Source organism: Saccoglossus kowalevskii, chromosome 5 (genome assembly GCF_978046115.1).
Source record: "Saccoglossus kowalevskii chromosome 5, keSacKowa6.1, whole genome shotgun sequence".
In the NCBI taxonomy this organism is placed as follows: Eukaryota; Metazoa; Hemichordata; class Enteropneusta; family Harrimaniidae; genus Saccoglossus; species Saccoglossus kowalevskii.
Genome location: NC_140645.1, coordinates 43,884,177 through 43,911,245, shown reverse-complemented (window position 1 = coordinate 43,911,245; position 27,069 = coordinate 43,884,177). Strand labels below are relative to the sequence as shown.

Below are 27,069 nucleotides of genomic sequence, written 5' to 3'. Positions count from 1 at the left end.
TTGCATTAGGTTGGCATTGGATCAATATTTTTATATTTTCTTTGCATTAGTTGGCTTTGGCTTGACATTTTCATATTGTCTTTGTATCATATTGAATTTAGCTTGACAGTTTTATATTGTCTTTGCATCAGGTTGGCATTGGCTTGACATTTTTATATTGTCTTTGCAATAGGTTGTCATTGGATCAACATTTTTATATTGTCTTTGCATTAGTTGGCTTTGGCTTGACATTTTTATATTGTCTTTGCATTAGGTTGACTTTGGCTTGACACTTTTATATTGTCTTTGCATTAGGTTGGCATTGGATCGACAGTTTTATATTGTCTTTGCATTAGTTGGCTTTGGCTTGACATTTATATATTGTCTTTGCATTAGGTTGGCATTGGATCAACAGTTTTACATTGTCTTTGCATTAGGTTGGCATTGGCTTGACAGTTTTATATTGTCTTTGCATTAGGTTGGCTTTCGATCGACAGTTTTATATTGTCTTTGCATTAGTTGGCATTGGCTTGACATTTTTATATTGTCTTTGCATTAGGTTGGCATTGAATCAACATTTTTATATTGTCTTTGCATTACTTGGCTTTGGCTTGTCAGTTTTATATTGTCTTTGCATTAGGTTGGCATTGGATCGACAGTTTAATATTGTATTTGCATTAGTTGGCTTTGGCTTGACAGTTTTATATTGTCTTTGCATTAGGTTGGCATTGGATCGACAGTTTAATATTGTCTTTGCATTAGGTTGGCATTGGATCAACATTTTTATATTTTCTTTGCATTAGTTGGCTTTGGCTTGACATTTTTATATTGTCTTTGCATTAGGTTGGCATTGGATCGACAGTTTAATATTGTCTTTGCATTAGGTTGGCATTGGCTTGACAATTTTATATTGTCCTTGCATTAGGTTGACTTTGGCTTGACACTTTTATATTGTCTTTGTATTATATTGAATTTAGCTTGACAGTTTTTTATTGTCTTTGCATTAGGTTGGCATTGGCTTGACATTTTTATATTGTCTTTGCAATAGGTTGTCATTGGATCAACATTTTTATATTGTCTTTGCATTAGTTGGCTTTGGCTTGACATTTTTATATTGTCTTTGCATTAGGTTGACTTTGGCTTGACACTTTTATATTGTCTCTGTATTAGGTTGGCATTGGATCGACATTTTTATATTGTCTTTGCATTAGGTTGGCTTTGGCTTGACATTTTTATATTGTTTTTGCATTTGGTTGGCATTGGATCGAGAGTTTTATATTGTATTTACATTATTTGGCATTGGCTTGACATTTTTATATTGTCTTTGCATTAGGTTGGCATTGGATCGACAGTTTTATATTGTCTTTGCATTAGTTGGCTTTGGCTTGACATTTATATATTGTCTTTGCATAAGGTTGGCATTGGATCGACAGTTTTATATTGTCTTTGCATTAGGTTGGCATTGGCGTGACAGTTTTATATTGTCTTAGCATTAGGTTTGCTTTCGATCGACAGTTTTATATTGTCTTTGCATTAGTTGGCATTGGCTTGACATTTTTATATTGTATTTGCATCAGGTTGCCATTGGATCAAAATTTTTATATTGTCTTTGCATTAGTTGGTTTTGGCTTGACAGTTTTATATTGTCTTTGCATTAGGTTGGCATTGGATCGACAGTTTAATATTGTCTTTGCATTAGTTGGCTTTGCCTTGACATTTGTATATTGTTTTTGCATTAGGTTGGCATTGGATTGACAGTTTTATATTGTATTTGCATTAGTTGGCATTGGCTTGACATTTTTATATTGTCTTTGCATTAGGTTCGCATTGGATCGACAGTTTAATATTGTCTTTGCATTAGTTGGCTTTGGATCGACAGTTTTATATTGTCTTTGCATTATTTGGCATTGGCTTGACATTTTTATATTGTCTTTGCATTAGGTTGGCATTGGATCGACAGTTTAATATTGTCTTTGCATTAGTTGGCTTTGGATCGACAGTTTTATATTGTCTTTGCATTATTTGGCTTTGGCTTGACATTTTTATATTGTCTTTGCATTAGGTTGGCATTGGATCAACTTTTTTATATTTTCTTTGCATTAGTTGGCTTTGGCTTGACATTTTCATATTGTCTTTGTATTATATTGAATTTAGCTTGACAGTTTTATATTGTCTTTGCATCAGGTTGGCATTGGCTTGACATTTTTATATTGTCTTTGCAATAGGTTGTCATTGGATCAACATTTTTATATTGTCTTTGCATTAGTTGGCTTTGGCTTGACATTTTTATATTGTCTTTGCATTAGGTTGACTTTGGCTTGACACTTTTATATTGTCTTTGTATTAGGTTTGCATTGACTTGACACTTTTATATTGTCTTTGCATTAGGTTGACTTTGGCTTGACACTTTTATATTGTCTTTGTATTAGATTGGCATTGGATCGACATTTTTATATTGTCTTTGCATTAGGTTGGCTTTCGATCGACAGTTTTATATTGTTTTTGCATTAGGTTGACTTTGGCTTGACACTTTTATATTGTCTTTGTATTATATTGAATTTAGCTTGACAGTTTTATATTGTCTTTGGATTAGGTTGGCATTGGCTTGACATTTGTATATTGTCTTTGCAATAGGTTGTCATTGGATCAACATTTTATATTGTCTTTGCATTTGTTGGCTTTGGCTTGACATTTTTGTATTGTCTTTGCATTAGGTTGACTTTGGCTTGACACTTTTATGTTGTCTTTGTATTAGGTTGGCATTGGATCGATATTTTTATATTGTCTTTGCATTAGTTGGTTTTGGCTTGACAGTTTTATTTTGTCGTTGCATTAGGTTGGCATTGGATCGACAGTTTTATATTGTATTTGCATTATTTGACATTGGCTTGACATTTTTATATTGTCTTTGCATTAGGTTGGCATTGGATCGACAGTTTTATATTGTCTTTGCATTAGGTTGGCTTTCGATCGACAGTTTTATATTGTCTTTGCATTAGGTTGGCATTGGATCGACAGTTTTATATTGTCTTTGCATTAGGTTGGCATTGGCTTGACAATTTTATATTTTCCTTGCATTAGGTTGACTTTGGCTTGGCACTTTTATATTGTCTTTGTATTATATTGAATTTACCTTGACAGTTTTATATTGTCTTTGCAATAGGTTTTCATTGGATCAACATTTTTATACTGTCTTTTCATTAGTTGGCTTTGGCTTGACATTTTTATATTGTCTTTGCATTAGGTTGACTTTGGCGTGACACGTTTATATTGTCTTTGTATTAGGTTGGCATTGGCTTGACACTTTTATATTGTCTTTGCATTAGGTTGACTTTGGCTTGACACTTTTATATTGTCTTTGTATTAGGTTGGCATTGGATCGACATTTTTATATTGTCTTTGCATTAGGTTAGCTTTGGCTTGACATTTTTATATTGCTTTTGCATTAGGTTGGCATTGGCAGTTTTATATTGTATTTGCATTAGTTGGCATTGGCTTGACATTTTTATATTGTCTTTGCATTAGGTTGGCATTGGATCGACAGTTTTAGATTGTCTTTGCATTAGTTGGCCTTGGCTTGACAGTTTTATATTGTCTTTGCATTAGGTTGGCATTGGATCAACAGTTTTAGATTGTCTTTGCATTAGGTTGGCATTGGATTGACAGTTTTATATTGTCTTTGCATTAGGTTGGCTTTCGATCGACAGTTTTATATTGTTTTTGCATTAGTTGGCATTGGCTTGACATTTTTATATTGTCTTTGCAATAGGTTGTCATTGGATCAACATTTTTATATTGTCCTTGCATTAGTTGGCTTTGGCTTGACGTTTTTATATTGTCTTTGCATTAGGTTGACTTTGGCTTGACACTTTTATATTGTCTTTGTATTAGGTTGGCATTGGCTTGACACTTTTATATTGTCTTTGCATTAGGTTGACTTTGGCTTGACACTTTTATATTGTCTTTGTATTAGGTTGGCATTGGATCGACATTTTTTATATTGTCTTTGCATTAGGTTGGCTTTGGCTTGACATTTTTATATTGTTTTTGCATTAGGTTGGCATTGGATCGACAGTTTTATATTGTATTTGCATTATTTGGCATTGGCTTGACATTTTTATATTGTCTTTGCATTAGGTTGGCATTGGATCGACAGTTTTATATTGTCTTTGCATTATTTGGCTTTGGCTTGACATTTATATATTGTCTTTGCATTAGGTTGGCATTGGATCGACAGTTTTATATTGTCTTTGCATTAGGTTGGCATTGGCTTGACAGTTTTATTTTGTCTTTGCATTAGTTTGGCTTTCGATCGACAGTTTTATATTGTCTTTGCATTAGTTGGCATTGGCTTGACATTGTTATATTGTCTTTGCATTAGGTTGGCATTGGATCAACATTTTTATATTGTCTTTGCATTAGTTGGTTTTGGCTTGACAGTTTTATATTGTCGTTGCATTAGGTTAGCATTGGATCAACAGTTTAATATTGTCTTTGCATTAGTTGGCTTTGGCTTGACAGTTTTATATTGTCTTTGCATTAGGTTGGCATTGGATCGACAGTTTTATATTGTCTTTGCATTAGGTTGGCTTTCGATCGACAGTTTTATATTGTCTTTGCATTAGTTGGCATTGGCTTGACATTTTTATATTGTCTTTGCATTAGGTTGGCATTGGATCAACATTTTTATATTTTCTTTGCATTAGGTTGGCTTTCGATCGACAGTTTTATATTGTCTTTGCATTAGGTTGGCATTGGTTCGACAGTTTAATATTGTCTTTGCATTAGGTTGTCATTGGCTTGACAATTTTATATTTTCCTTGCATTAGGTTGACTTTGGCTTGGCACTTTTATATTGTCTTTGTATTATATTGAATTTAGCTTGACAGTTTTATATTGTCTTTGCATTAGGTTGGCATTGGCTTGACATTTTTATATTGTCTTTGCAACAGGTTTTCATTGGATCAACATTTTTATATTGTCTTTGCCTCTGTTGGCTTTGGCTTGACATTTTTATATTGTCTTTGCATTAGGTTGGCATTGGCTTGACACTTTTATATTGTCTTTGCATTAGGTTGACTTAGGCTTGACACTTTTATATTGTCTTTGTATTAGGTTGGCATTGGATCGACATTTTTATATTGTCTTTGCATTAGGTTGGCTTTGGCTTGACAGTTTTATATTGCTTTTGCATTAGGTTGGCATTGCATCGACAGTTTTATATTGTATTTGCATTAGTTGGCATTGGCTTGACATTTTTATATTGTCTTTGCATTAGGTTGGCATTCGATCGACAGTTTTATATTGTCTTTGCATTAGGTTGGCATTGGATCGACAGTTTTATATTGTCTTTGCATTAGGTTGGCATTGGCTTGACAATTTTATATTTTCCTTGCATTAGGTTGACTTTGGCTTGGCACTTTTATATTGTCTTTGTATTATATTGAATTTACCTTGACAGTTTTATATTGTCTTTGCAATAGGTTTTCATTGGATCAACATTTTTATATTGTCTTTGCATTAGTTGGCTTTGGCTTGACATTTTTATATTGTCTTTGCATTAGGTTGACTTTGGCGTGACACGTTTATATTGTCTTTGTATTAGGTTGGCATTGGCTTGACACTTTTATATTGTCTTTGCATTAGGTTGACTTTGGCTTGACACTTTTATATTGTCTTTTTATTAGGTTGGCAGTGGATCGACATTTTTATATTGTCTTTGCATTAGGTTGGCTTTGGCTTGACATTTTTATATTGCTTTTGCATTAGGTTGGCATTGGCAGTTTTATATTGTATTTGCATTAGTTGGCATTGGCTTGACATTTTTATATTGTCTTTGCATTTGGTTGGCATTGGATCGACAGTTTTAGATTGTCTTTGCATTAGTTGGCCTTGGCTTGACAGTTTTATATTGTCTTTGCATTAGGTTGGCATTGGATCAACAGTTTTAGATTGTCTTTGCATTAGGTTGGCATTGGATTGACAGTTTTATATTGTCTTTGCATTAGGTTGGCTTTCGATCGACAGTTTTATATTGTTTTTGCATTAGTTGGCATTGGCTTGACATTTTTATATTGTCTTTGCAATAGGTTGTCATTGGATCAACATTTTTATATTGTCTTTGCATTAGTTGGCTTTGGCTTGACGTTTTTATATTGTCTTTGCATTAGGTTGACTTTGGCTTGACACTTTTATATTGTCTTTGTATTAGGTTGGCATTGGCTTGACACTTTTATATTGTCTTTGCATTAGGTTGACTTTGGCTTGACACTTTTATATTGTCTTTGTATTAGGTTGGCATTGGATCGACATTTTTTATATTGTCTTTGCATTAGGTTGGCTTTGGCTTGACATTTTTATATTGTTTTTGCATTAGGTTGGCATTGGATCGACAGTTTTATATTGTATTTGCATTATTTGGCATTGGCTTGACATTTTTATATTGTCTTTGCATTAGGTTGGCATTGGATCGACAGTTTTATATTGTCTTTGCATTAGTTGGCATTGGCTTGACATTTTTATATTGTCTTTGCATTAGGTTGGCATTGGATCAACATTTTTATATTTTCTTTGCATTAGGTTGGCTTTCGATCGACAGTTTTATATTGTCTTTGCATTAGGTTGGCATTGGTTCGACAGTTTAATATTGTCTTTGCATTAGGTTGGCATTGGCTTGACAATTTTATATTTTCCTTGCATTAGGTTGACTTTGGCTTGGCACTTTTATATTGTCTTTGTATTATATTGAATTTAGCTTGACAGTTTTATATTGTCTTTGCATTAGGTTGGCATTGGCGTGACATTTTTATATTGTCTTTGCAACAGGTTTTCATTGGATCAACATTTTTATATTGTCTTTGCCTCTGTTGGCTTTGGCTTGACATTTTTATATTGTCTTTGCATTAGGTTGGCATTGGCTTGACACTTTTATATTGTCTTTGCATTAGGTTGACTTAGGCTTGACACTTTTATATTGTCTTTGTATTAGGTTGGCATTGGATCGACATTTTTATATTGTCTTTGCATTAGGTTGGCTTTGGCTTGACAGTTTTATATTGCTTTTGCATTAGGTTGGCATTGAATCGACAGTTTTATATTGTATTTGCATTAGTTGGCATTGGCTTGACATTTTTATATTGTCTTTGCATTAGGTTGGCATTCGATCGACAGTTTTATATTGTCTTTGCATTAGGTTGGCATTGGATCGACAGTTTTATATTGTCTTTGTATTAGGTTGGCATTGGCTTGACACTTTTATATTGTCTTTGCATTAGGTTGACTTTGGCTTGACACTTTTATATTGTCTTTGTATTAGGTTGGCATTGGATCGACATTTTTTATATTGTCTTTGCATTAGGTTGGCTTTGGCTTGACATTTTTATATTGTTTTTGCATTAGGTTGGCATTGGATCGACAGTTTTATATTGTATTTGCATTATTTGGCATTGGCTTGACATTTTTATATTGTCTTTGCATTAGGTTGGCATTGGATCGACAGTTTTATATTGTCTTTGCATTAGTTGGCATTGGCTTGACATTTTTATATTGTCTTTGCATTAGGTTGGCATTGGATCAACATTTTTATATTTTCTTTGCATTAGGTTGGCTTTCGATCGACAGTTTTATATTGTCTTTGCATTAGGTTGGCATTGGTTCGACAGTTTAATATTGTCTTTGCATTAGGTTGGCATTGGCTTGACAATTTTATATTTTCCTTGCATTAGGTTGACTTTGGCTTGGCACTTTTATATTGTCTTTGTATTATATTGAATTTAGCTTGACAGTTTTATATTGTCTTTGCATTAGGTTGGCATTGGCTTGACATTTTTATATTGTCTTTGCAACAGGTTTTCATTGGATCAACATTTTTATATTGTCTTTGCCTCTGTTGGCTTTGGCTTGACATTTTTATATTGTCTTTGCATTAGGTTGGCATTGGCTTGACACTTTTATATTGTCTTTGCATTAGGTTGACTTAGGCTTGACACTTTTATATTGTCTTTGTATTAGGTTGGCATTGGATCGACATTTTTATATTGTCTTTGCATTAGGTTGGCTTTGGCTTGACAGTTTTATATTGCTTTTGCATTAGGTTGGCATTGGATCGACAGTTTTATATTGTATTTGCATTAGTTGGCATTGGCTTGACATTTTTATATTGTCTTTGCATTAGGTTGGCATTCGATCGACAGTTTTATATTGTCTTTGCATTAGGTTGGCATTGGATCGACAGTTTTATATTGTCTTTGCATTAGGTTGGCATTGGCTTGACAATTTTATATTTTCCTTGCATTAGGTTGACTTTGGCTTGGCACTTTTATATTGTCTTTGTATTATATTGAATTTAGCTTGACAGTTTTATATTGTCTTTGCATTAGGTTGGCATTGGCTTGACATTTTTATATTGTCTTTGCAACAGGTTTTCATTGGATCAACATTTTTATATTGTCTTTGCCTCTGTTGGCTTTGGCTTGACATTTTTATATTGTCTTTGCATTAGGTTGGCATTGGCTTGACACTTTTATATTGTCTTTGCATTAGGTTGACTTAGGCTTGACACTTTTATATTGTCTTTGTATTAGGTTGGCATTGGATCGACATTTTTATATTGTCTTTGCATTAGGTTGGCTTTGGCTTGACAGTTTTATATTGCTTTTGCATTAGGTTGGCATTGGATCGACAGTTTTATATTGTATTTGCATTAGTTGGCATTGGCTTGACATTTTTATATTGTCTTTGCATTAGGTTGGCATTCGATCGACAGTTTTATATTGTCTTTGCATTAGGTTGGCATTGGATCGACAGTTTTATATTGTCTTTGCATTAGGTTGGCATTGGCTTGACAATTTTATATTTTCCTTGCATTAGGTTGACTTTGGCTTGGCACTTTTATATTGTCTTTGTATTATATTGAATTTACCTTGACAGTTTTATATTGTCTTTGCAATAGGTTTTCATTGGATCAACATTTTTATATTGTCTTTGCATTAGTTGGCTTTGGCTTGACATTTTTATATTGTCTTTGCATTAGGTTGACTTTGGCGTGACACGTTTATATTGTCTTTGTATTAGGTTGGCATTGGCTTGACACTTTTATATTGTCTTTGCATTAGGTTGACTTTGGCTTGACACTTTTATATTGTCTTTGTATTAGGTTGGCATTGGATCGACATTTTTATATTGTCTTTGCATTAGGTTGGCTTTGGCTTGACATTTTTATATTGCTTTTGCATTAGGTTGGCATTGGCAGTTTTATATTGTATTTGCATTAGTTGGCATTGGCTTGACATTTTTATATTGTCTTTGCATTTGGTTGGCATTGGATCGACAGTTTTAGATTGTCTTTGCATTAGTTGGCCTTGGCTTGACAGTTTTATATTGTCTTTGCATTAGGTTGGCATTGGATCAACAGTTTTAGATTGTCTTTGCATTAGGTTGGCATTGTATTGACAGTTTTATATTGTCTTTGCATTAGGTTGGCTTTCGATCGACAGTTTTATATTGTTTTTGCATTAGTTGGCATTGGCTTGACATTTTTATATTGTCTTTGCAATAGGTTGTCATTGGATCAACATTTTTATATTGTCTTTGCATTAGGTTGACTTTGGCTTGACACTTTTATATTGTCTTTGTATTAGGTTGGCATTGGCTTGACACTTTTATATTGTCTTTGCATTAGGTTGACTTTGGCTTGACACTTTTATATTGTCTTTGTATTAGGTTGGCATTGGATCGACATTTTTTATATTGTCTTTGCATTAGGTTGGCTTTGGCTTGACATTTTTATATTGTTTTTGCATTAGGTTGGCATTGGATCGACAGTTTTATATTGTATTTGCATTATTTGGCATTGGATCGACAGTTTTATATTGTCTTTGCATTATTTGGCTTTGGCTTGACATTTATATATTGTCTTTGCATTAGGTTGGCATTGGATCGACAGTTTTATATTGTCTTTGCATTAGGTTGGCATTGGCTTGACAGTTTTATATTGTCTTTGCATTAGTTTGGCTTTCGATCGACAGTTTTATATTGTCTTTGCATTAGTTGGCATTGGCTTGACATTGTTATATTGTCTTTGCATTAGGTTGGCATTGGATCAACAGTTTAATATTGTCTTTGCATTAGTTGGCTTTGGCTTGACAGTTTTATATTGTCTTTGCATTAGGTTGGCATTGGATCGACAGTTTTATATTGTCTTTGCATTAGGTTGGCTTTCGATCGACAGTTTTATATTGTCTTTGCATTAGTTGGCATTGGCTTGACATTTTTATATTGTCTTTGCATTAGGTTGGCATTGGATCAACATTTTTATATTGTCTTTGCATTAGGTTGGCTTTCGATCGACAGTTTTATATTGTCTTTGCATTAGGTTGGCATTGGTTCGACAGTTTAATATTGTCTTTGCATTAGGTTGGCATTGGCTTGACAATTTTATATTTTCCTTGCATTAGGTTGACTTTGGCTTGGCACTTTTATATTGTCTTTGTATTATATTGAATTTAGCTTGACACTTTTATATTGTCTTTGTATTAGGTTGGCATTGCCTTGACACTTTTATATTGTCTTTGCATTAGGTTGACTTAGGCTTGACACTTTTATATTGTCTTTGTATTAGGTTGGCATTGGATCGACATTTTTATATTGTCTTTGCATTAGGTTGGCTTTGGCTTGACATTTTTATATTGCTTTTGCATTAGGTTGGCATTGGATCGACAGTTTTATATTGTATTTGCATTAGTTGGCATTGGCTTGACATTTTTATATTGTCTTTGCATTAGGTTGGCTTTGGATCGGCAGTTTAATATTGTCTTTGCATTAGTTGGCCTTGGCTTGACAGTTTTATATTGTCTTTGCATTAGGTTGGCATTGGATCGACAGTTTTAGATTGTTTTTGCATTAGGTTGGCATTGGATCGACAGTTTTATATTGTCTTTGCATTAGGTTGGCTTTCGATCAACAGTTTTATATTGTCTTTGCATTAGTTGGCATTGGCTTGACATTTTTATATTGTCTTTGCAATAGGTTGTCATTGGATTAAAATTTTTATATTGTCTTTGCATTAGTTGGCTTTGGCTTGACGTTTTTATATTGTCTTTGCATTAGGTTGACTTTGGCTTGACACTTTTATATTGTCTTTGTATTAGGTTGGCATTGGATCGACAGTTTTATATTGTATTTGCATTATTTGGCATTGGCTTGACATTTTTATATTGTCTTTGCATTAGGTTGGCATTGGATCGACAGTTTTATATTGTCTTTGCATTATTTGGCTTTGGCTTGACATTTATATATTGTCTTTGCATTAGGTTGGCATTGGCTTGACAGTTTTATATTGTCTTTGCATTAGTTTGGCTTTCGATCGACAGTTTTATATTGTCTTTGCATTAGTTGGCATTGGCTTGACATTTTTATATTGTCTTTGCATTAGGTTGGCATTGGATCAACATTTTTATATTGTCTTTGCATTAGTTGGTTTTGGCTTGACAGTTTTATATTGTCGTTGCATTAGGTTAGCATTGGATCAACAGTTTAATATTGTCTTTGCATTAGTTGGCTTTGGCTTGACATTTTTATATAGTCTTTGCATTAGGTTGGCATTGGATCGACAGTTTTATATTGTCTTTGCATTAGGTTGGCTTTCGGTCGACAGTTTTATATTGTCTTTGCATTAGTTGGCATTGGCTTGACATTTTTATATTGTCTTTGCATTAGGTTGGCATTGGATCAACATTTTTATATTGTCTTTGCATTAGGTTGGCCTTCGATCGACAGTTTTATATTGTCTTTGCATTAGGTTGGCATTGGTTCGACAGTTTAATATTGTCTTTGCATTAGGTTGGCATTGGCTTGACAATTTTATATTTTCCTTGCATTAGGTTGACTTTGGCTTGGCACTTTTATATTGTCTTTGTATTATATTGAATTTAGCTTGAAAGTTTTATATTGTCTTTGCATTAGGTTGGCATTGGCTTGACATTTTTATATTGTCTTTGCAACAGGTTTTCATTGGATCAACATTTTTATATTGTCTTTGCCTCAGTTGGCTTTGGCTTGACATTTTTATATTGTCTTTGCATTAGGTTGACTTTGGCTTGACACTTTTATATTGTCTTTGTATTAGGTTGGCATTGGCTTGACACTTTTATATTGTCTTTGCATTAGGTTGACTTAGGCTTGACACTTTTATATTGTCTTTGTATTAGGTTGGCATTGGATCGACATTTTTATATTGTCTTTGCATTAGGTTGGCTTTGGCTTGACATTTTTATATTGCTTTTGCATTAGGTTGGCATTGGATCGACAGTTTTATATTGTATTTGCATTAGTTGGCATTGGCTTGACATTTTTATATTGTCTTTGCATTAGGTTGGCTTTGGATCGACAGTTTAATATTGTCTTTGCATTAGTTGGCCTTGGCTTGACAGTTTTATATTGTCTTTGCATTATGTTGGCATTGGATCGACAGTTTTAGATTGTCTTTGCATTAGGTTGGCATTGGATCGACAATTTTATATTGTCTTTGCATTAGGTTGGCTTTCGATCAACAGTTTTATATTGTCTTTGCATTAGTTGGCATTGGCTTGACATTTTTATATTGTCTTTGCAATAGGTTGTCATTGGATTACAATTTTTATATTGTCTTTGCATTAGTTGGCTTTGGCTTGACGTTTTTATATTGTCTTTGCATTAGGTTGACTTTGGCTTGACACTTTTATATTGTCTTTGTATTAGGTTGGCATTGGATCGACAGTTTTATATTGTATTTGCATTATTTGGCATTGGCTTGACATTTTTATATTGTCTTTGCATTAGGTTGGCATTGGATCGACAGTTTTATATTGTCTTTGCATTATTTGGCTTTGGCTTGACATTTATATATTGTCTTTGCATTAGGTTGGCATTGGCTTGACAGTTTTATATTGTCTTTGCATTAGTTTGGCTTTCGATCGACAGTTTTATATTGTCTTTGCATTAGTTGGCATTGGCTTGACATTTTTATATTGTCTTTGCATTAGGTTGGCATTGGATCAACATTTTTATATTGTCTTTGCATTAGGTTGGCTTTCGATCGACAGTTTTATATTGTCTTTGCATTAGGTTGGCATTGGTTCGACAGTTTAATATTGTCTTTGCATTAGGTTGGCATTGGCTTGACAATTTTATATTTTCCTTGCATTAGGTTGACTTTGGCTTGGCACTTTTATATTGTCTTTGTATTATATTGAATTTAGCTTGACAGTTTTATATTGTCTTTGCATTAGGTTGGCATTGGCTTGACAATTTTATATTTTCCATGCATTAGGTTGACTTTGGCTTGGCACTTTTATATTGTCTTTGTATTATATTGAATTTAGCTTGACAGTTTTATATTGTCTTTGCATTAGGTTGGCATTGGCTTGACATTTTTATATTGTCTTTGCAATAGGTTGTCATTGGATCAACATTTTTATATTGTCTTTGCATTAGTTGGCTTTGGCTTGACATTTTTATATTGTCTTTGCATTAGGTTGACTTTGGCTTGACACTTATATTGTCTTTGTATTAGTTTGGCATTGGTTTGACACTTTTATATTGTCTTTGCATTAGGTTGACTTTGGCTTGACACTTTTATATTGTCACTGTATTAGGTTGGCATTGGATCGACATTTTTATATTGTCTTTGCATTAGGTTGGCTTTGGCTTGACATTTTTATATTGTTTTTGCATTTGGTTGGCATTGGATCGACAGTTTTATATTGTATTTGCATTATTTGGCATTGGTTTGACATTTTTATATTGTCTTTGCATTAGGTTGGCATTTAATCGACAGTTTTATATTGTCTTTGCATTAGTTGGCTTTGGCTTGACCTTTATATATTGTCTTTGCATTAGGTTGGCATTGGATCGACAGTTTTGTATTGTCTTTGCATTAGGTTGGCATTGGCTTGACAGTTTTATATTGTCTTAGCATTAGGTTGGCTTTCGATCGACAGTTTTATATTGTCTTTGCATTAGTTGGCATTGGCTTGACATTTTTATATTGTATTTGCATCAGGTTGCCATTGGATCAACATTTTTATATTGTCTTTGCATTAGTTGGTTTTGGCTTGACAGTTTTATTTTGTCTTTGCATTAGGTTGGCATTGGATCGACAGTTTAATATTGTCTTTGCATTAGTTGGCTTTGCCTTGACTATCTTATATTGTCCTTGCATTATGTTGACTTTGGCTTGGCACTTTTATATTGTCTTTGTATTAAGTTGGCATTGGATCGACATTTTTATATTGTCTTTGCATTAGGTTGGCTTTGGCTTGACATTTGTATATTGTTTTTGCATTAGGTTGGCATTGGATTGACAGTTTTATATTGTATTTGCATTAGTTGACATTGGCTTGACATTTTTATATTGTCTTTGCATTAGGTTCGCATTGGATCGACAGTTTAATATTGTCTTTGCATTAGTTGGCTTTGGATCGACAGTTTTGTATTGTCTTTGCATTATTTGGCATTGGCTTGACATTTTTATTTTGTCTTTGCATTATGTTGGCATTGGATCGACAGTTTAATATTGTCTTTGCATTAGTTGGCTTTGGATCGACAGTTTTATATTGTCTTTGCATTATTTGGCTTTGGCTTGACATTTTTATATTGTCTTTGCATTAGGTTGGCATTGGATCAACATTTTTATATTTTCTTTGCATTAGTTGGCTTTGGCTTGACATTTTTATATTGTCTTTGTATTATATTGAATTTAGCTTGACAGTTTTATATTGTCTTTGCATCAGGTTGGCATTGGCTTGACATTTTTATATTGTCTTTGCAATAGGTTGTCATTGGATCAACATTTTTATGTTGTCTTTGCATTTGTTGGCTTTGGCTTGACATTTTTATATTGTCTTTGCATTAGGTTGACTTTGGCTTGACACTTTTATATTGTCTTTGTATTAGGTTGGCATTGGCTTGACACTTTTATATTGTCTTTGCATTAGGTTGACTTTGGCTTGACACTTTTATATTGTCTTTGTATTAGATTGGCATTGGATCGACATTTTTATATTGTCTTTGCATTAGGTTGGCTTTCGATCGACAGTTTTATATTGTTTTTGCATTAGGTTGACTTTGGCTTGACACTTTTATATTGTCTTTGTATTATATTGAATTTAGCTTGACAGTTTTATATTGTCTTTGGATTAGGTTGGCATTGGCTTGACATTTGTATATTGTCTTTGCAATAGGTTGTCATTGGATCAACATTTTATATTGTCTTTGCATTTGTTGGCTTTGGCTTGACATTTTTGCATTGTCCTTGCATTAGGTTGACTTTGGCTTGACACTTTTATATTGTTTTTGTATTAGGTTGGCATTGGATCGACATTTTTATATTGTCTTTGCATTAGTTGGTTTTGGCTTGACAGTTTTATATTGTCGTTGCATTAGGTTGGCATTGGATCGACAGTTTTATATTGTATTTGCATTATTTGGCATTGGCTTGACATTTTTATATTGTCTTTGCATTAGGTTGGCATTGGATCGACAGTTTTATATTGTCTTTGCATTAGGTTGGATTTCGATCGACAGTTTTATATTGTCTTTGCATTAGGTTGGCATTGGATCGACAGTTTTATATTGTCTTTGCATTAGTTGGCTTTGCCTTGACTATTTTATATTGTCCTTGCATTATGTTGACTTTGGCTTGGCACTTTTATATTGTCTTTGTATTAAGTTGGCATTGGATCGACATTTTTATATTGTCTTTGCATTAGGTTGGCTTTGGCTTGACATTTGTATATTGTTTTTGCATTAGGTTGGCATTGGATTGACAGTTTTATATTGTATGTGCATTAGTTGACATTGGCTTGACATTTTTATATTGTCTTTGCATTAGGTTCGCATTGGATCGACAGTTTTATATTGTCTTTGCATTAGTTGGCTTTGGATCGACAGTTTTGTATTGTCTTTGCATTAGGTTGGCTTTCGATCGACAGTTTTATATTGTCTTTGCATTAGGTTGGCATTGGATCGACAGTTTTATATTGTCTTTGCATTAGTTGGCTTTGCCTTGACTATTTTATATTGTCCTTGCATTATGTTGACTTTGGCTTGGCACTTTTATATTGTCTTTGTATTAAGTTGGCATTGGATCGACATTTTTATATTGTCTTTGCATTAGGTTGGATTTGGCTTGACATTTGTATATTGTTTTTGCATTAGGTTGGCATTGGATTGACAGTTTTATATTGTATTTGCATTAGTTGACATTGGCTTGACATTTTTATATTGTCTTTGCATTAGGTTCGCATTGGATCGACAGTTTAATATTGTCTTTGCATTAGTTGGCTTTGGATCGACAGTTTTGTATTGTCTTTGCATTATTTGGCATTGGCTTGACATTTTTATTTTGTCTTTGCATTATGTTGGCATTGGATCGACAGTTTAATATTGTCTTTGCATTAGTTGGCTTTGGATCGACAGTTTTATATTGTCTTTGCATTATTTGGCTTTGGCTTGACATTTTTATATTGTCTTTGCATTAGGTTGGCATTGGATCAACATTTTTATATTTTATTTGCATTAGTTGGCTTTGGCTTGACATTTTTATATTGTCTTTGTATTATATTGAATTTAGCTTGACAGTTTTATATTGTCTTTGCATCAGGTTGGCATTGGCTTGACATTTTTATATTGTCTTTGCAATAGGTTGTCATTGGATCAACATTTTTATGTTGTCTTTGCATTAGTTGGCTTTGGCTTGACATTTTTATATTGTCTTTGCATTAGGTTGACTTTGGCTTGACTCTTTTATATTGTCTTTGTATTAGGTTGGCATTGGCTTGACACTTTTATATTGTCTTTGCATTAGGTTGACTTTGGCTTGACACTTTTATATTGTCTTTGTATTAGATTGGCATTGGATCGACATTTTTATATTGTCTTTGCATTAGGTTGGCTTTCGATCGACAGTTTTATATTGTTTTTGCATTAGGTTGACTTTGGCTTGACACTTTTATATTGTCTTTGTATTATATTGAATTTAGCTTGACAGTTTTATATTGTCTTTGGATTAGGTTGGCATTGGCTTGACATTTGTATATTGTCTTTGCAATAGGTTGTCATTGGATCAACATTTTATATTGTCTTTGCATTTGTTGGCTTTGGCTTGACATTTTTGCATTGTCTTTGCATTAGGTTGACTTTGGCTTGACACTTTTATATTGTCTTTGTATTAGGTTGGCATTGGATCGACATTTTTATATTGTCTTTGCATTAGTTGGTTTTGGCTTGACAGTTTTATATTGTCGTTGCATTAGGTTGGCATTGGATCGACAGTTTTATATTATATTTGCATTATTTGGCATTGGCTTGACATTTTTATATTGTCTTTGCATTAGGTTGGCATTGGATCGACAGTTTTATATTGTCTTTGCATTAGGTTGGCATTGGCTTGACAATTTTATATTTTCCTTGCATTAGGTTGACTTTGGCTTGGCACTTTTATATTGTCTTTGTATTATATTGAATTTACCTTGACAGTTTTATATTGTCTTTGCAATAGGTTTTCATTGGATCAACATTTTTATATTGTCTTTGCATTAGTTGGCTTTGGCTTGACATTTTTATATTGTCTTTGCATTAGGTTGACTTTGGCGTGACACTTTTATATTGTCTTTGTATTAGGTTGGCATTGGCTTGACACTTTTATATTGTCTTTGCATGAGGTTGACTTTGGCTTGACACTTTTATATTGTCTTTGTATTAGGTTGGCATTGGATCGATATTTTTATATTGTCTTTGCATTAGGTTGGCTTTGGCTTGACATTTTTATATTGCTTTTGCATTAGGTTGGCATTGGATTGACAGTTTTATATTGTATTTGCATTAGTTGGCATTGGCTTGACATTTTTATATTGTCTTTGCATTAGGTTGGCATTGGATCGAAAGTTTAATATTGTATTTGTATTAGTTGGCTTTGGATAGACAGTTTAATATTGTCTTTGCATTAGTTGGCCTTGGCTTGACAGTTTTATATTGTCTTTGCATTAGGTTGGCATTGGATCAACAGTTTTAGATTGTCTTTGCATTAGGTTGGCATTGGATCAACAGTTTTATATTGTCTTTGCATTAGGTTGGGTTTCGATCGACAGTTTTATATTGTCTTTGCATTAGTTGGCATTGGCTTGACATTTTTATATTGTCTTTGCAATAGGTTGTCATTGGATCAACATTTTTATATTGTCTTTGCATTAGGTTGACTTTGGCTTGACACTTTTATATTGTCTTTGTATTAGGTTGGCATTGGCTTGACACGTTTATATTGTCTTTGTATTAGGTTGGTATTGGCTTGACACTTTTATATTGTCTTTGCATTAGGTTGACTTTGGCTTGACACTTTTATATTGTCTTTGTATTAGGTTGGCATTGGATCGACATTTTTATATTGTCTTTGCATTAGGTTGGCTTTGGCTTGACATTTTTATATTGCTTTTGCATTAGGTTGGCATTGGCAGTTTTATATTGTATTTGCATTAGTTGGCATTGGCTTGACATTTTTATATTGTCTTTGCATTAGGTTGGCATTGGATCGACAGTTTTAGATTGTATTTGCATTAGTTGGCCTTGGCTTGACAGTTTTATATTGTCTTTGCATTAGGTTGGCATTGGATCAACAGTTTTAGATTGTCTTTGCATTAGGTTGGCATTGGATTGACAGTTTTATATTGTCTTTGCATTAGGTTGGCTTTCGATCGACAGTTTTATATTGTTTTTGCATTAGTTGGCATTGGCTTGACATTTTTATATTGTCTTTGCAATAGGTTGTCATTGGATCAACATTTTTATATTGTCTTTGCATTAGTTGGCTTTGGCTTGACGTTTTTATATTGTCTTTGCATTAGGTTTACTTTGGCTTGACACTTTTATATTGTCTTTGTATTAGGTTGGCATTGGCTTGACACTTTTATATTGTCGTTGCATTAGGTTGACTTTGGCTTAACACTTTTATATTGTCTTTGTATTAGGTTGGCATTGGATCGACATTTTTTATATTGTCTTTGCATTAGGTTGGCTTTGGCTTGACATTTTTATATTGTTTTTGCATTAGGTTGGCATTGGATCGACAGTTTTATATTGTATTTGCATTATTTGGCATTGGCTTGACATTTTTATATTGTCTTTGCATTAGGTTGGCATTGGATCGACATTTTTATATTGTCTTTGCATTAGGTTGGCTTTCGATCGACAGTTTTATATTGTTTTTGCATTAGGTTGACTTTGGCTTGACACTTTTATATTGTCTTTGTATTATATTGAATTTAGCTTGACAGTTTTATATTGTCTTTGGATTAGGTTGGCATTGGCTTGACATTTGTATATTGTCTTTGCAATAGGTTGTCATTGGATCAACATTTTATATTGTCTTTGCATTTGTTGGCTTTGGCTTGACATTTTTGCATTGTCTTTGCATTAGGTTGACTTTGGCTTGACACTTTTATATTGTCTTTGTATTAGGTTGGCATTGGATCGACATTTTTATATTGTCTTTGCATTAGTTGGTTTTGGCTTGACAGTTTTATATTGTCGTTGCATTAGGTTGGCATTGGATCGACAGTTTTATATTGTATTTGCATTATTTGGCATTGGCTTGACATTTTTATATTGTCTTTGCATTAGGTTGGCATTGGATCGACAGTTTTATATTGTCTTTGCATTAGGTTGGCTTTCGATCGACAGTTTTATATTGTCTTTGCATTATGTTGGCATTGGATCGACAGTTTTATATTGTCTTTGCATTAGGTTAGCATTGGCTTGACAATTATATATTTTCCTTGCATTAGGTTGACTTTGGCTTGGCACTTTTATATTGTCTTTGTATTATATTGAATTTACCTTGACAGTTTTATATTGTCTTTGCAATAGGTTTTCATTGGATCAACATTTTTATATTGTCTTTGCATTAGTTGGCTTTGGCTTGACATTTTTATATTGTCTTTGCATTAGGTTGACTTTGGCGTGACACTTTTATATTGTCTTTGTAGTAGGTTGGCATTGGCTTGACACTTTTATATTGTCTTTGCATGAGGTTGACTTTGGCTTGACACTTTTATATTGTCTTTGTATTAGGTTGGCATTGGATTGACATTTTTATATTGTCTTTGCATTAGGTTGGCTTTGGCTTGACATTTTTATATTGCTTTTGCATTAGGTTGGCATTGGATTGACAGTTTTATATTGTATTTGAATTAGTTGGCATTGGCTTGACATTTTTATATTGTCTTTGCATTAGGTTGGCATTGGATCGAAAGTTTAATATTGTATTTGTATTAGTTGGCTTTGGATAGACAGTTTAATATTGTCTTTGCATTAGTTGGCCTTGGCTTGACAGTTTTATATTGTCTTTGCATTAGGTTGGCATTGGATCAACAGTTTTAGATTGTCTTTGCATTAGGTTGGCATTGGATCGACAGTTTTATATTGTCTTTGCATTAGGTTGGCTTTCGATCGACAGTTTTATATTGTCTTTGCATTAGTTGGCATTGGCTTGACATTTTTATATTGTCTTTGCAATAGGTTGTCATTGGATCAACATTTTTATATTGTCTTTGCATTAGTTGGCTTTGGCTTGACGTTTTTATATTGTCTTTGCATTAGGTTGACTTTGGCTTGACACTTTTATATTGTCTTTGTATTAGGTTGGCATTGGCTTGACACGTTTATATTGTCTTTGTATTAGGTTGGCATTGGCTTGACACTTTTATATTGTCTTTGCATTAGGTTGACTTTGGCTTGACACTTTTACATTGTCTTTGTATTAGGTTGGCATTGGATCGACATTTTTATATTGTCTTTGCATTAGGTTGGCTTTGGCTTGACATTTTTATATTGCTTTTGCATTAGGTTGGCATTGGCAGTTTTATATTGTATTTGCATTAGTTGGCATTGGCTTGACATTTTTATATTGTCTTTGCATTAGGTTGGCATTGGATCGACAGTTTTAGATTGTCTTTGCATTAGTTGGCCTTGGCTTGACAGTTTTATATTGTCTTTGCATTAGGTTGGCATTGGATCAACAGTTTTAGATTGTCTTTGCATTAGGTTGGCATTGGATTGACAGTTTTATATTGTCTTTGCATTAGGTTGGCTTTCGATCGACAGTTTTATATTGTTTTTGCATTAGTTGGCATTGGCTTGACATTTTTATATTGTCTTTGCAATAGGTTGTCATTGGATCAACATTTTTATATTGTCTTTGCATTAGTTGGCTTTGGCTTGACGTTTTTATATTGTCTTTGCATTAGGTTGACTTTGGCTTGACACTTTTATATTGTCTTTGTATTAGGTTGGCATTGGCTTGACACTTTTATATTGTCTTTGCATTAGGTTGACTTTGGCTTAACACTTTTATATTGTCTTTGTATTAGGTTGGCATTGGATCGACATTTTTTATATTGTCTTTGCATTAGGTTGGCTTTGGCTTGTCATTTTTATATTGTTTTTGCATTAGGTTGGCATTGGATCGACAGTTTTATATTGTAATTGCATTATTTGGCATTGGCTTGACATTTTTATATTGTCTTTGCATTAGGTTGGCATTGGATCGACAGTTTTATATTGTCTTTGCATTATTTGGCTTTGGCTTGACATTTATATATTGTCTTTGCATTAGGTTGGCATTGGATCGACAGTTTTATATTGTCTTTACATTAGGTTGGCATTGGCTTGACAGTTTTATATTGTCTTTGCATTAGTTTGGCTTTCGATCGACAGTTTTATATTGTCTTTGCATTAGTTGGCATTGGCTTGACATTGTTATATTGTCTTTGCATTAGGTTGGCATTGGATCAACATTTTTATATTGTCTTTGCATTAGTTGGTTTTGGCTTGACAGTTTTATATTGTCGTTGCATGAGGTTAGCATTGGATCAACAGTTTAATATTGTCTTTGCATTAGTTGGCTTTGGCTTGACAGTTTTATATTGTCTTTGCATTAGGTTGGCATTGGATAGACAGTTTTATATTGTCTTTGCATTAGGTTGGCATTGGCTTGACAATTTTATATTTTCCTTGCATTAGGTTGACTTTGGCTTGGCACTTTTATATTGTCTTTGTATTATATTGAATTTAGCTTGACAGTTTTATATTGTCTTTGCATTAGGTTGGCATTGGCTTGACATTTTTATATTGTCTTTGCAACAGGTTTTCATTGGATCAACATTTTTATATTGTCTTTGCCTCAGTTGGCTTTGGCTTGACATTTTTATATTGTCTTTGCATTAGGTTGACTTTGGCTTGACACTTTTATATTGTCTTTGTATTAGGTTGGCATTGGCTTGACACTTTTATATTGTCTTTGCATTAGGTTGACTTAGGCTTGACACTTTTATATTGTCTTTGTATTAGGTTGGCATTGGATCGACATTTTTATATTGTCTTTGCATTAGGTTGGCTTTGGCTTGACATTTTTATATTGCTTTTGCATTAGGTTGGCATTGGATCGACAGTTTTATATTGTATTTGCATTAGTTGGCATTGGCTTGACATTTTTATATTGTCTTAGCATTAGGTTGGCTTTGGATCGACAGTTTAATATTGTCTTTGCATTAGTTGGCCTTGGCTTGACAGTTTTATATTGTCTTTGCATTAGGTTGGCATTGGATCGACAGTTTTAGATTGTCTTTGCATTAGGTTGGCATTGGATCGACAGTTTTATATTGTCTTTGCATTAGGTTGGCTTTCGATCGACAGTTTTATATTGTCTTTGCATTAGTTGGCATTGGCTTGACATTTTTATATTGTCTTTGCAATAGGTTGTCATTGGATTAAAATTTTTATATTGTCTTTGCATTAGTTGGCTTTGGCTTGACGTTTTTATATTGTCTTTGCATTAGGTTGACTTTGGCTTGACACTTTTATATTGTCTTTGTATTAGGTTGGCATTGGATCGACAGTTTTATATTGTATTTGCATTATTTGGCATTGGCTTGACATTTTTATATTGTCTTTGCATTAGGTTGGCATTGGATCGACAGTTTTATATTGTCTTTGCATTAGGTTGGCTTTTGATCGACAGTTTTATATTGTCTTTGCATTAGGTTGGCATTGGATCGACAGTTTTATATTGTCTTTGCATTAGGTTAGCATTGGCTTGACAATTTTATATTTTCCTTGCATTAGGTTGACTTTGGCTTGGCACTTTTATATTGTCTTTGCATTAGTTTGGCTTTCGATCGACAGTTTTATATTGTCTTTGCATTAGTTGGCATTGGCTTGACATTTTTATATTGTCTTTGCATTAGGTTGGCATTGGATCAACATTTTTACATTGTCTTTGCATTAGTTGGTTTTGGCTTGACAGTTTTATATTGTCGTTGCATTAGGTTAGCATTGGATCAACAGTTTAATATTGTCTTTGCATTAGTTGGCTTTGGCTTGACATTTTTATATTGTCTTTGCATTAGGTTGGCATTGGATCGACAGTTTTATATTGTCTTTGCATTAGGTTGGCTTTCGGTCGACAGTTTTATATTGTCTTTGCATTAGTTGGCATTGGCTTGACATTTTTATATTGTCTTTGCATTAGGTTGGCATTGGATCAACATTTTTATATTGTCTTTGTATTAGGTTGGCTTTCGATCGACAGTTTTATATTGTCTTTGCATTAGGTTGGCATTGGTTCGACAGTTTAATATTGTCTTTGCATTAGGTTGGCATTGGCTTGACAATTTTATATTTTCCTTGTATTAGGTTGACTTTGGCTTGGCACTTTTATATTGTCTTTGTATTATATTGAATTTAGCTTGACAGTTTTATATTGTCTTTGCATTAGGTTGGCATTGGCTTGACAATTTTATATTTTCCTTGCATTAGGTTGACTTTGGCTTGGCACTTTTATATTGTCTTTGTATTATATTGAATTTAGCTTGACAGTTTTATATTGTCTTTGCATTAGGTTGGCATTGGGTTGACATTTTTATATTGTCTTTGCAATAGGTTGTCATTGGATCAACATTTTTATATTGTCTTTGCATTAGTTGGCTTTGGCTTGACATTTTTATATTGTCTTTGCATTAGGTTGACTTTGGCTTGACACTTTTATATTGTCTTTGTATTAGGTTGGCATTGGCTTGACACTTTTATATTGTCTTTGCATTAGGTTGACTTAGGCTTGACACTTTTATATTGTCTTTGTATTAGGTTGGCATTGGATCGACATTTTTATATTGTCTTTGCATTTGGTTGGCTTTGGCTTGACATTTTTATATTGCTTTTGCATTAGGTTGGCATTGGATCGACAGTTTTATATTGTATTTGCATTAGTTGGCATTGGCTTGACATTTTTATATTGTCTTTGCATTAGGTTGGCTTTGGATCGACAGTTTAATATTGTCTTTGCATTAGTTGGCCTTGGCTTGACAGTTTTATATTGTCTTTGCATTAGGTTGGCATTGGATCGACAGTTTTAGATTGTCTTTGCATTAGGTTGGCATTGGATCGACAGTTTTATATTGTCTTTGCATTAGGTTGGCTTTCGATCGACAGTTTTATATTGTCTTTGCATTAGTTGGCATTGGCTTGACATTTTTATATTGTCTTTGCAATAGGTTGTCATTGGATTAAAATTTTTATATTGTCTTTGCATTAGTTGGCTTTGGCTTGACGTTTTTATATTGTCTTTGCATTAGGTTGACTTTGGCTTGACACTTTTATATTGTCTTTGTATTAGGTTGGCATTGGATCGACAGTTTTATATTGTATTTGCATTATTTGGCATTGGCTTGACATTTTTATATTGTCTTTGCATTAGGTTGGCATTGGATCGACAGTTTTATATTGTCTTTGCATTATTTGGCTTTGGCTTGACATTTATATATTGTCTTTGCATTAGGTTGGCATTGGCTTGACAGTTTTATATTGTCTTTGCATTAGTTTGGCTTTCGATCGACAGTTTTATATTGTCTTTGCATTAGTTGGCATTGGCTTGACATTTTTATATTGTCTTTGCATTAGGTTGGCATTGGATCAACATTTTTACATTGTCTTTGCATTAGTTGGTTTTGGCTTGACAGTTTTATATTGTCGTTGCATTAGGTTAGCATTGGATCAACAGTTTAATATTGTCTTTGCATTAGTTGGCATTGGCTTGACATTTTTATATTGTCTTTGCATTAGGTTGGCATTGGATCAACATTTTTATATTGTCTTTGCATTAGGTTGGCTTTCGATCGACAGTTTTATATTGTCTTTGCATTAGGTTGGCATTGGTTCGACAGTTTAATATTGTCTTTGCATTAGGTTGGCATTGGCTTGACAATTTTATATTTTCCTTGTATTAGGTTGACTTTGGCTTGGCACTTTTATATTGTCTTTGTATTATATTGAATTTAGCTTGACAGTTTTATATTGTCTTTGCATTAGGTTGGCATTGGCTTGACAATTTTATATTTTCCTTGCATTAGGTTGACTTTGGCTTGGCACTTTTATATTGTCTTTGTATTATATTGAATTTAGCTTGACAGTTTTATATTGTCTTTGCATTAGGTTGGCATTGGGTTGACATTTTTATATTGTCTTTGCAATAGGTTGTCATTGGATCAACATTTTTATATTGTCTTTGCATTAGTTGGCTTTGGCTTGACATTTTTATATTGTCTTTGCATTAGGTTGACTTTGGCTTGACACTTTTATATTGTCTTTGTATTAGGTTGGCATTGGCTTGACACGTTTATATTGTCTTTGTATTAGGTTGGCATTGGCTTGACACTTTTATATTGTCTTTGCATTAGGTTGACTTTGGCTTGACACTTTTATATTGTCTTTGTATTAGGTTGGCATTGGATCGACATTTTTATATTGTCTTTGCATTAGGTTGGCTTTGGCTTGACATTTTTATATTGCTTTTGCATTAGGTTGGCATTGGCAGTTTTATATTGTATTTGCATTAGTTGGCATTGGCTTGACATTTTTATATTGTCTTTGCATTAGGTTGGCATTGGATCGACAGTTTTAGATTGTCTTTGCATTAGTTGGCCTTGGCTTGACAGTTTTATATTGTCTTTGCATTAGGTTGGCATTGGATCAACAGTTTTAGATTGTCTTTGCATTAGGTTGGCATTGGATTGACAGTTTTATATTGTCTTTGCATTAGGTTGGCTTTCGATCGACAGTTTTATATTGTTTTTGCATTAGTTGGCATTGGCCTGACATTTTTATATTGTCTTTGCAATAGGTTGTCATTGGATCAACATTTTTATATTGTCTTTGCATTAGTTGGCTTTGGCTTGACGTTTTTATATTGTCTTTGCATTAGGTTGACTTTGGCTTGACACTTTTATATTGTCTTTGTATTAGGTTGGCATTGGCTTGACACTTTTATATTGTCTTTGCATTAGGTTGACTTTGGCTTAACACTTTTATATTGTCTTTGTATTAGGTTGGCATTGGATCGACATTTTTTATATTGTCTTTGCATTAGGTTGGCTTTGGCTTGACATTTTTATATTGTTTTTGCATTAGGTTGGCATTGGATCGACAGTTTTATATTGTAATTGCATTATTTGGCATTGGCTTGACATTTTTATATTGTCTTTGCATTAGGTTGGCATTGGATCGACAGTTTTATATTGTCTTTGCATTATTTGGCTTTGGCTTGACATTTATATATTGTCTTTGCATTAGGTTGGCATTGGATCGACAGTTTTATATTGTCTTTACATTAGGTTGGCATTGGCTTGACAGTTTTATATTGTCTTTGCATTAGTTTGGCTTTCGATCGACAGTTTTATATTGTCTTTGCATTAGTTGGCATTGGCTTGACATTGTTATATTGTCTTTGCATTAGGTTGGCATTGGATCAACATTTTTATATTGTCTTTGCATTAGTTGGTTTTGGCTTGACAGTTTTATATTGTCGTTGCATGCGGTTAGCATTGGATCAACAGTTTAATATTGTCTTTGCATTAGTTGCCTTTGGCTTGACAGTTTTATATTGTCTTTGCATTAGGTTGGCATTGGATCGACAGTTTTATATTGTCTTTGCATTAGGTTGGCATTGGCTTGACAATTTTATATTTTCCTTGCATTAGGTTGACTTTGGCTTGGCACTTTTATATTGTC

General features: G+C 33.4%; 1 protein-coding gene across 1 annotated transcript in view; it reads right to left on the bottom strand.

Moving 5' to 3' along the window:
• LOC146746161 (epithelial membrane protein 1-like) overlaps positions 1 to 27,069 on the bottom strand; it is a 195,816-nt gene that overhangs the window by 19,946 nt on the left and 148,801 nt on the right. The window lies entirely within an intron of this gene.